The sequence below is a fragment of the Atractosteus spatula genome, chromosome 22, assembly GCF_055471065.1.
Source record: "Atractosteus spatula isolate fAtrSpa1 chromosome 22, fAtrSpa1.hap1, whole genome shotgun sequence".
Classification (NCBI taxonomy): Eukaryota; Metazoa; Chordata; class Actinopteri; order Semionotiformes; family Lepisosteidae; genus Atractosteus; species Atractosteus spatula.
Window position 1 is genome coordinate 11,050,159 of NC_142727.1, and position 12,496 is coordinate 11,062,654.

Genomic DNA, 12,496 nt, shown 5'->3' on the forward strand with positions numbered 1-12,496 from the left:
AAGCCTGGTGGAGGTAACATCATGGCCGGGTCATTCATGGCCACCCCTGGAACTGGCTGCCTCCTCTTTATTATTCTTGGATTTATTGGTACTATAAAGTTTACATAGGCAGACAAAATGATTTGTAGACACAAATATTTACATGTTTTTTGGATGGCATCTCAAAAGGCACCTTGATAGCGACCCAAAAACATACAGCCAGGGCTTAATTTTTTACATCTTAAATTGACAAAAGTCAAGCAGAGTTACATTTTTAACAAACTTTGGTAAGCTCGATGGATCATGGACTTCATGACGTTTTTGTTTCAATGGGATACGCAACCATAAACTAGTTCACACAGAAATTAATTTAAAACAAATGTCTCAAAACTCATGGCTCCAAGAACTCTTTGGTTTGGGACCAAAGAAGAAAAATATTAATATGATCAAATGCATGCATGGAATTACACTATACATTTTTGGATATTGTAATGATTCAGTTGAGTTTTCTCATAATACTTTTGGGCTATACATCATTGAATGAAGTACTTTTTCTCTCTGCAGCCTGTTTGCTTAATGTGTTTTACAAGTGAATTTTGATTACAAAATAGAAGCTTTTACAAAAGCCTAGAGTAGTTTTTGATATTAGGCTAATGAGCAGTACAATACCCTGGAACTGATGTGACTTCAGTATTGTGTAAGCATGCCTCACTTTGCACAACCCTGTTTTATACAAATTCACTTATTTTCTGAATGTAACTTTAGTATAAAACTACTCAACTTCCCATAGGAGTGGACAGGAGGGGCTGAGAGCAGCTTTGATCCCAGTTTTGGATTTCCCAAATGGTCAAAATGATACTCTGAGACAGGACAGGTTTACACTTTAACCACAACACAGCTTACCATTCATGCTCCTTTGTGCTTTATTTACTTCAAGGCAACACGTCTATGGAATGAGGAACAAGTGGAAGTTAACACCATGTTAAAAGGTCAAAGGAAGCGTTTTGGCTGTGGAGTCTCGATGTATGTGTGCAGGCTAGGCATCACATTCCAGTAAAATGACACTTTGAGAAAGACCAGGACTTTCAAGTTGCACTGAGACTGAAAGCAACTACTTTACCTGCATTAAACGGATTAACTTGACAAAGCATGAGTGTCACATCACAGTCAACAAAGATGACATGCAAAATCAGCAGCACTATTTTTACATTTCATGGCTTTTATATCAATAATTAACATCCTCTTCAATGATGGTGTTGCTGGTTCCTGCCAGTCTCCTGCTTACCGACAGCAACCTCGCCACACAGCCTTATTTGTTTGGGGAAACTATACAGCTGCAGGGAAAGTGTTTTTGATGTGGCATAATCTGAATTCCAAAGTTAACGGTATGTGGGATTTTCAGGTCTACCACAGTTCTACAGTTGGGGATCATTTTAGCGTCTGATATCTTGCTCATCAAACCTGAAAAATTCTCCACAGCCAAAACCTGTTTATTTTTTTTCCATTTCAGCATGGAATTTACCTCTACATGTTCCTTCGCAGCTAGCAGACTGATTCCTCTCTACTTGAGTTGCATTAACTAAGTGTTTTCCTACAGAATTTGAACACTCCTTTTACTAATGAAAACCAACAACCTATTTTAAAAAGCGTAAAGAATTCTCATGAATTAATCACTCATTTGATTGACTTCATCAAACACCTCCTGTCAAAGTGTATGGATATTATGGGACCAAACTGAAAATGCATGTTTTTCATTTGACATGTATAGATAACTAAGTTGTTGCTAGGATTCATCTTGTTGAATTGAAAACCATAAAATTCTATCATTTACCTTGGAATTAATACACTTGTGCTTAAGCGGATTACTGAGGACTAGAACAGTTCAAACTACCGTTAAGCAATTTGCATGTGTGATAATGAAAAATACAATGTATATTTTATTGTAATGTACATTATATGCATTTTATGCTAATACAGTATGCTTGAATAACAGTAAAGTGTGCTTTATAATTATTTATCACAATACAAGTTTCATGCCTGCAAAGGGAATAAAACAAAGCACCATTTTTTCTTATGACTAGTATGGAACATTTATTAGTGTTTTAATATTACCTTTGTGGTGTAGGGCTCAGCAGCCCAACAGTGCACTGGGACAAATGTCACTTTCCTATTGTAGAGCTATGCGTCGTTTAGTGCAACACGATTTCATCCTAATTCTTTATAGAATTAACATATCAAAAACCACAGAGCCAATCCTTCCACACCACGAAGCGGGTGAAGACCACGTCGCGTTCAGCCCTGCAGCGCGACGTGAACACACCTGTGTCTCTTCGTCATGCAGAATGAATTAATTGCTCGATATCGCTAAATACACTGACGCTTGTTAAGTGATAAATCGTTAAAATGTAAAATGTATAAAGCGGAATATGACATCTTAAGTGCATTACCATTGGCTTTGATTTAAATAGTAACAGTAGTTACTACAAATAAATAACTTTTAAAATGTAAATAAACAGTATACTATAAATAAATAGTTTAGTTTAATAAATAATAACATTTTATACTATAAATAAATAACTAAAGTTTAAATAGTAACAAACGGAGGATTAAGTTAAACCTAAGTTTTGCTTTCCCGTTAGAAGCACATTTATTAGTTTTCGCGTCCGTGGATGCTTGATGACTGTTTATAACCCCTCGTTCTGCGCGATGATGATCTTCACAATTCAGTTGCCGAGCGAACTACGGCTGTACTAACAAATTCCTCTCTACAACACTCTGGAAATCCTACACCGTGTTCTCCGCTCTAATTTACTGGGACCCCACCGCGTGTCCGTCTCCCCAGTCTGACGCTCTTACCTGTCTTTATTTTTCCAGGACTCCCTGTCTCCTCTCCTGCCGCCGGTACAGAGCGCACTCCAAGCTGAAGCCCCTGCAGTGGGACAGAGAGGAAACGATCACGAAACGATTCTGAAATTTGCCTGACAAACTGTTTTTCTCCCGTGACCAGTTCTGGTTTGTACGCTTTGCTGTGCATTGCAACAGTCTCTGGTTTGTACACCACAACTCTTAATAAAAAAATTCTAATGGCTTTTTTTCCATTCTCCTAGTAACATGTATTAACAAAATCCATGAAAATAAAATATTTGGGTTGGGGAGGTGGGGGGAGCCGGAAATCTAAATATTCATGAAGGGTGTGGTCAATATTGCTAAAGACCGCTTCATATTTAATACGTGGGTGTTGTGTTGCATTATCCATAAGGTGGTGTATGTAAAATCAAGCAAACTAGAGACCACCCATGAAAATTACGAGGTATTAAATAGTATTATTTAAATTAACGTTTGTAGTAAAGTTAACTGACCTATTTATCTGCTGCCTAAATTCCTACTAAAACATTTTAAATGAGGTGAATCGGGTAAATTTATTTGAATGAAGTCCCCCCCACAAAGTACAAATAATCCTGAAATAATGCACAATAATTGAACTTTATTTTAATTCGGCACAGAGCGAACATGGTGTTTTTTAAACGTATTCCATCAATTTTATTGAAAACGGTGTCTTGAGCTCGGCTGAGCCAGTAGTACTAGCTTGCAAAATTGCTGTTTGTTTTTAAAACATAAAACCAAAATAAAAACGCGTTCGTGTGCCAAATTAAAATACAAAGTAGCTCGCTGCTGTTAAAGAGCTACTTAGATGCAACTGAGGGGTGTTTCCTCCGCCATCTTGCAAATCGGCATGCAAGCACGACAGAGCAGGAAAAACTGTAAGATATAGCTTTTTACTCACTCGTAAAAAGTTAAAAGCGTCCATATTTGTCACTGTTAAGATGGCAAGCTCTGTTTTCAAGCTAAAACATCCAAAAGTAGGGGAAAATGTGAGAAAATCGATAAAACCAAACGGCTTCATTATGGGAGAACCTTCGGAAACAATTACGAGGGGGCGGGGCTTGTATAAATACAAAGCTCGCCAGCCAATGGGAGTCCGTGGTATCATGACGTCACATCAAAGCCTATTAAAACTAATATTAATGAACAACCCTGGTGGGCAGAGACATAAATTGTTGTTTCGCTGATTTATTGGTAAATATCGGGGCATGTTCAAACCTCTTCCGCGCGAAAGGAAGGCAAGTATTAAATTGGACCCCGCATTGTGAGAAACCGGTACAAACGGATTTTAAAGTTTTCTCCTTGCTTTTTAACCTGTAGTCCCGCTGTTCGTGTTCGCTGTAATGTGGTGCAACTTCACACATTTAAAAGCAGCTAAAACGCACAGGAGAGCCTCTTGTGCATGTAAACACCTTTTCAGCAGCTCTGGTTGAAATATATAAGAGTTCAGGTCATATTTGTAAACTATCTTTCTCTGTGCAATGTGTTTTGGTGGTGGTGTTTCATCAGAACTTGGAATTCACACCGCTCTGCTTCCACAGCCTCGTCAAGTCTGTTGGGCAACTCACTGGTACCCTGGTTTGACCAACAGGAGCGAGACATCAGCTCTGTAACCAGACGTCTCCAGAGCTGTATATAGAGACTGTATACGTGACTACAGGTCTGCGTGGGCTTCATCACCTGACGGCAATTAAGAGTAACAGCGTCTCCCTTGAGTTCATGTGGCGGCGCGCTGGAAATTCAGGCTTCTGAAAAGGTCACATTTACTCCAGGAGGAAAAATCATTAACGACTGTTCTTATTCAGTGCGGCTTGAAAATCAGTTAAAAAACAGTTCAACCTTTATTTTATCTCCGGCTTTCTCATGAACGCACTTGTCTGGCATTCCAGCTTTCAAGGGAGTCTTTGAATTCACCTCCAGCCTGCGGAGGACTGAGACTGAAGATTGCCAGTGCAGTCAGCACCCGGGTCTGTGGTTTATAGAGTACGTGGTTTATTTATCCACACCGACACTCACTCACAGCAGCTGCAGCATTGAAGTGACTGGTGGGGATGTGGAAATCTCATTCAGTTAATTCTGTAATTGTCTAGAACTCCATATTTTGTCCCTGCCTCAACATATACAGTATATCTCATCATCATAGGGACATCCTATGTTTAGATAAAACAGATTTATATGGTCATTTGAGATGCACAGAAAGATTGCTCCTGATCAGTCTGGCCTCTTGAGATTCAAGATCAGTCTTGAGTTTCCCAGTAACTCGGTTGAACTCCTCTGCCTGATGTGCTGTGGAGCTGCAGTGATAATGGCTGCTGCCCATCATTCAGCTGCTGCTGCACTTCAGTGAGAGATAGAGCCAGTCACCTCCTAGACGTCAAGTGCCTTAGAGCCCATCGGAACCAAAGGTACGTATAAGTACGGTTATTGAGTTTAGTTAGTAATAATAGGCTTTCAGTGACTGAGTGCAACGGCTTATCTTCTTAAGAAGTTCTAAAAGTCCTGTTTTGCAGTTAACCACACTTTTGCTTCCAGTTTCTTTTTTTAAGTCTGTTTTTGATCCTAATGCTTTTCTTGAACTTTTCTGTGTTCAGATTTCTTTTTCATAGTGACTTTCCATATAGTTTCTACCTTTCTAATGTTAATTCTCACTTGGCAAGTGTACTCTTATCAGACTTTTTTCTTCTCCAGTCTCCTTTTGAGTTTCTCTGGCAGTGCAGCTGCGATCAGAACGGTTTTAGGATGTACCTTCTCATTTCTTGCATCTTAGATTGGTTCACTGACATCACAGACTCTGGGACATTTATACCTATTGTCTAGTCAGGGACGTCATCTTGCGAAATGGATATGTTTGACACTTTCCTTTACTATGAGGTTCCACTGTGTGCGTTCCTTGACTCCTGCAGAGGAGAGCACATTATAACAACTTTAATGGTTGCTTCTGTAAGTGGTGTTGGTGAGCTGACAGGCTTCCCTTTGGATTCTAGTACATTGGCAGCTCCTTTTTCTGCTTCTTTCCAATGTACAATGTACTAATTTGCTTTTAAAGATGTGACATAAAGGCATATGAATGATGTTTTTGAAGACACTTTGTCCTGGATGTCCCTTACATCTGAGAAGTACAGTATTTCTCATTGTTGTATTTGACAGCTTACATAACTAAGATTTATCTAGCAATTTGTTGGATCATGAGTATTTAAGCTTATAGTGTGCATTTTCTTACAAGTATATAATTCTGACTCTATAGAAAATGGAGAGAGACAATTCCTGCAAAACATGTCATAATATATATATTTCTATATCACATTGTTGATAAGTTCTAACATTTCTGGATAACAACCTCTCAGGTGTTTCATTAAATACTTTGTAAATGTTTTATATGGGTTAAACCCTTTTGAGATGTGTTTGCAATTGTGTTACTTCTTGTAAAGATTTTACTTAGACTTGAGTAAATGATACTTGGTCAGAACACAACAAGTTTAAATCTGTTGTCAGATTATTCTCTTGAGTTTGCTCTTCCACTGCCTCAAACTCAACCTTCTTCTTCAAACAGTCCGACGCCGTTATCCCAAGTGGCCAGGTGTGACTGGGGTGGTGTGGACCCAACTGGGTCCCACAGATATCTCTCACCGGGAAGCTTCATTTTGTGCCTGGCCTGGTCCACAGATTCATGCAGAACACGTTAGGTGAGATAAATAAATCCCTATATCTGTGACTGATCAATTTCTTATGACAAGTCCCTTCACAGTGGTATAATTGAGTATATGTGCATTGTCTTTTGCTTTCAGACTTGAATATCTCCTCTCTTGTGGAAAAATCCTGTACTTTGGGCCCCCTGGACAGAGGAAACTGTCAGGACTGCCTTCTGGTGGAAGAGTACAAAATACAGGTCGGATTATCTCTGCTCTTCCAGGACACACCCCATGTTGTACAGTACAGGGTTCTGTCACAGCTTCAACACACCAGTCACCTCACTCATGTACTCTGCTGGCTGGCTCTGACACAGCAGCAGGGTTTGTTAGGTTAGATTCAAACACATCAGAGCACTGATCCCAGCGAGCACTGGAACCTGTACAACCCCCAGCACAGCGGAAAACAGCCAGCACCCAGCCTGGAGCACTGTGTCACCACTGCTGGCTGCTTGCAGTGTCATGTTTCAGGTTAATTGGAAATAAGTTACAGGTTTGTCTTTGCTAATATAACAAATTGTATTTTAAATATTTATTTTACTTATTGTTTGAATTTACCATTGACCAAGGTACAGTATTATATAAAACTGTTACTGGAAATGGTCAAAGTTTGGTAGTTTTTTTTTTCTGTGTGGTAGAACACCTTTCACAAACACTGTAAATAAAGCCATAGGTACTATAATGTAGGAAACAGTACTATGTAAAAGAAAACTTTGGAAGAATCCCCATTACTGTGAATTAAACTGGATTAGAAGCTCACCTTCAGTATTGCTTGTTGTAGCAGAGTGGGTCTCTTTGCTGTGCCTGCAGGAGGTGACACAAAGGTGTGGATTTGTGGGGTCTAGGTTACTGTGCAGTTGGAAAGCAGGAGGAGGAATCGTTATCTTATTTAGTTAAAATGTACACATTAAAATGTAATCTTCGAATGTACAACATTAACATCTGCAGTGGCAGGAACACAATGTATGCACTGTATTCATACACAGTCTTTTGGAAGATGTTTTAAATTGTGTTAAAAATTGTTCAGTATTGGTTGTTTTTTTAATCTTCTTTTTACTTGGTTCCCAGCACGGTGAAATTCAGTCAGAGCGCTGTGTCTCCACTGCTTGTTTGCAGGGTCATTTTTCAGATGCGTTTGAAGACATACAGTATTAAAAGTTTATCTGTCCCAATATAACAGAAGTTTTCAGGTTTTTTTATTTACTGTTGATTAAACTACTGCATAACACCACAAAAGATTTAGACGAAATGGGTAATGTTTTTTTTTCTGTCTTGCATAATTCATACCTTTACAATAACTGTTTGAAAACAGAGCCATAGGTGGTATAATAAAGGACTTATATTACTGCTGTGTCTCTACCAAAGAACAATATAATGGTTACAAACAAGAGCAGGGATTTGGAATATCAAGGCTGTTTAAACAATGTAGTAAACAGTTATATTCAGTGATGAACAGAGTGGTCTTAAGCGAAAAGTGTAATTAATGAAATGCAGTGGCCCTGTATTTCACCCCTTGCAATTAAGTACATTATAATTCCTTATTGTAACACTATAACATGTTTTAAAGTTGGAGTTTGTGCCATTATTAGACACATTGATTTGACCCTATAATGCCAAAGTGAAAACAAAATTATACAGATTTTCCTAAATGAATTTGAAATCTAAAACTGCAAGAAATATTTGCACAAGTATTCACCTCTCTTGAGTCAATATTTGGTAGAGACACCACTGGCAATTCCAGTCATGAGTCAGTTTGGATAGGTCTTTACTAGCTGTGCACAACTGGACACTTTAATGTTTGCCCATTCTTCTTTGCAGAATTGCTCAAGCTCCTTCAGGCTGGATGGGCTCCGTTGGCGAAGAGTGATTTTCGGCCACTCCCGGACATTGACTTTTTTAAGCCACTCCAGTGCGGCTCTGGCTGTATGTTTTGGGGTCATTGTCCTGCTGGAAGATGAATCTTCTCGCAAGTTCCAGGTCTCTTGCAGACTGCAGCAGGTTTTCCCCAGGAATCTCTGCACTTTGTCTTCTATCTTCACAGTTCTTCCAGGTTCTTAAGCAGCATGATCCTGCCAGCACTGTGATTCACGGTAGGGGTGGTTTTCTCTGATGTGTGCTGTTGTGCTTGCACCAAACATAGTCCGTTTTGACCTCATCAGACCATAGAATCTTCTTGCATTTGGTCTCAAAGTCTCCCACATGCCTTCTGGAAAACTGTAGTTGAGATTGGATGTAATTTTGTTCAACATTAGCTTTTGTTAAACCCCAGCTTTGTGAAGCTCCCAGGCAATTGTCATATTAGTACAGTTTGCCGCACCTCAGCCATGGAAAACTCGAATTCCTTTAGAGTTGTCTCCCTGACTAGTGCCTTTCTTGACTAGATATTTTTTGGGGATGCCCTGTTCTACACAGATTCACAGCTGTGCTGTATTTTCTCTATTTCTTTATATGGACTTTACTGTCCTTTGAGGGGGATATTCAATGCTTTGGAAATGTTCTTGTACTCTTCCTCTGATTGCTTTTCAATAACCTCGTCCCAGATTTGCCTTGTTCCTTTACCTCCATGATGTAGTTTTTATTGAGAGCTGTAGTTCTCAAATGTAGGTCAGTATATTTAACCTGAATTAATATGAAACTCCATAATAGCACACAAGAGGACTCTAAAGATAGCCGGTTACACCAGAGCCTGTTTAGTTGTGTCATAGCAAAGGGAGTGAATACTTTTGCAATCACTTATTTTATATTTATAATTAATTTAAGATGATCTGTTTATGTCATTATGTCAATCAATGCTATAAAATCCCAATTCAATATATTATGATTCCATAAAATGTAGAAAAGGTCAAGGGAGGTGAATACTTTTGATAGCCACCGTAAAACTTATCTCACCAGTGTCTTCACACAGGAGATTTTTTACGAGTTAGAAGTAATTTTGAAACATGGTGTACTTTATAACTAATGGTATTTGATTTATTTCAGACTTGCCTCTGGTTTTAAAACCAAACACATACGTATGAATTTCTAGTGTCTCTTTACAACATTTACCTGATGCCATCTTTTACAAGAACAAAGATCACATTCAAGATCCTACACTGATCACTGTAGTCAGGGCTTTGCACTCTTTTACAAAGTCTCTTGAAAAAGAACCGGTGATTGCTGTGAATCAGATTTCAAGTTTGGTTTCTGCCTTAATTTCTTTGACATCAAATTGATTTAAATGATACTCCTTAGCAGTATCCCATGTAAGCAGCCAGGTTGCGTAGTGAAAAATGTTGAAGCTTTATTGATGGGAAAACTAATGTGCTTTCTCAATTCTCAACAGTGTTAAGAGGCCTTTAGTCTCAGCCCCTGAGCTGGGAGGAGCATGAGGACCATCTGGACAGTCAACACGGGCTTCTGCATCAACCCCAGGCCTTTAGCCCAGAGGACGAGGTGGTCTTGAGCAGCACTGGGTCATGTGAGTAAGAGGCACTGATGCAGGGCATAGCCTTTTAGAAACATTTAAAAACAGAGCATTCCTAAACATAACATCCTGAATAACTGTTTAAGTGAAAAAGATACAAGTGTTAGGGAGCAGGTGAACATGTATCAGTCTGTATATACAATGTATGTAGTGAACATTGTATCAGTAGATATACATTTTGTTTTTAAAAATACACAGGTCTGGACACGAAGCAATAAACTAAACCTTAATGAACAATCTGCAAAGCTTGTCTACCTCCCTTTGTGTCTCTTGTACGTCATTAATTCTTTTGTGGTTCATTTTTTTCACAAAACACAATGCCTTGTGTTGTGTTTCTAGTTAAAGGGAGGGGGTTACATAAAGAATGGTTTTGCTTATGACTTCACCTTCAGAAATATTTATTTCTAGATTAAATTTCAAATGCTCTCTCACTCCGAGTTCTATAGTTTGTGAACGTAACAATAGGAGAAGGGGACAGATTATTTTCCACCTCTTTCTGGTCAAGTGGTCTTAAGTTATTTTATTTGTGCTTTCAGGGTGAGATTTACTGTAGAGATAGATTCTACTTTAATATTTCAAAAGCTCATTCCTTTAATTTTTTAGGTGATAATAGATGTAAAACATGAAGATCTGTTCAAGGCATCTTGAAAGTCTTTTTCTTAAGACACTTAAGATCTCTTCAGTTTACAAGAGTGGTTTAGTCTGTACATTTATTGTCTAATGAGATATGGAATGAGATTCAGTGCTGGAAAGTAGGAAGTTACCTCTGCTGTGAAACAGGTTTAATTAAAGGTATTGTACTGGTGCTCCATGACTGTTTTACACACAGGCCACTGCTTTCTGCTCTTGCATGGCCTTTGGAGAGTGCTGTGCTGTCACATGCACTGTGATTTTAGCTGACTGCTAAAATATAGAATAGATAAATGTAAACAGCTAACCACTATTTACATTGTGTGGCTTAATCAGGGGTAGGAGGCACTAAAAGTAGCACTTTTTGTTACATGAGCCACTGTGATGGGAACAACGGAGCTTTGCCAAGCGAGGCTGGCCCCTCTCTAACCCAGTCAGGTACTGGAGAGAAGGTTCGAGTCACGCTGTGGTGATGCTGAACGAGTCCAGGTCGGGCTGACCGTTAGGGGGAGAGTGGACAGATTAACGGTTCCCAGCTCGCGCGCTTAGTTTAAATAAGCGAGGAAACTAACCGTCTCCTCGCACAGGGCGGCCGTTCGTTTGCGGCGAATAAAATCTGGTTCTGGAAAAACTCTCGGCGCTCCTTACACTTAGTACTCGACTTCCTTAATATTATCTAGGAAAATGACTTAAATCTGTATTAGGTAACGGCACAACTAGTAATATTCAGTCTCATTTAGCTATGGAAACATTGTTTCAGTTACAAATAGGATGTTGCCTGTTTTTAATACTAAGTCAGTTCTTAATTTAGGTAAACAAGGACAACTAAATGACTGAAACGAACCGTCGCTTCTCCCCCTTCTTTATTTATAGTTGCGGAGATCTGATTCTTGTCGGCACTGGGAGCCGTTTTAACGGAGGGGGTTATAATAGGTAGCGAACATCCTCTCCCGCAAGAGGAAAGTAAATGGGTTTAAGGGTACTGGCTAGAAACCAGGAAAGAGAGGAAATGAAGGGAAAAAAAGGAGAGAATACAAGACTCATTAAAACTGAAAAAAAATGCAAAGCAAAAGAAAAAAATCCCTCTCAACTACCCCTGAAAGTTACACAGAACTTACTTTAAAACGGGCAGTAGATTTAAGACAGCTGTTGCAGTTGTTAACGTTTTAGAGTCTCACCTGTTGCAGTTGTTTGTACCCTTCACCCCGCCCCCATACACACTTTCGAAGTAAGCACTCAAAAGAACAATTTTATTGCAGGAAAAAAAACCACGTCCTTCGACTTTTACTAGCCACATTTAGTGGTGTCCGGCGCTGTGGCTGTGGCTACAGGCGGGCCTCCTGCAGCCCAAGGAGACGAGACGCCGTGGAGTCGGAGGCCGGTTGGCAGCTCGGTGCTCTCCAGGTTGGGTCTTCCTTACCTGCTTTTTGAGAAACGGCCCTTTCCACACAAGAAAAAAAAAAGTGACCGGCCTTAGTTTTTGCAGCATAAAAAAAAAAAAGCAAGACGCTTTTTTTGCAAAATCATGCAAGTGTTTAATCCTTTCTCCATCTGGAGGGTTCTGTGCTCTTTAACCGGTCTTTCCCCTGCTAAGTTACTCGTAAATTCACTCAGTAGGAATTCCTTACACTTTTATTGCACTTTTCTGGATACTCCATTCAAAGCGCTTTACATGTAGTGGGGACTCCTCTCCTCCTCCACCACCCGTGTGCAGCCCCCACCTGGATGATGCGACGGCAGCCATAGTACATAGTCACCACACACCAGCTATCAGTTTTATTTAACGTTTCACAGCTCAGGTCAAACGACCAGGAGCGCTCCCAATGCGAATACAAACCTTGGCACGGATTTAAAT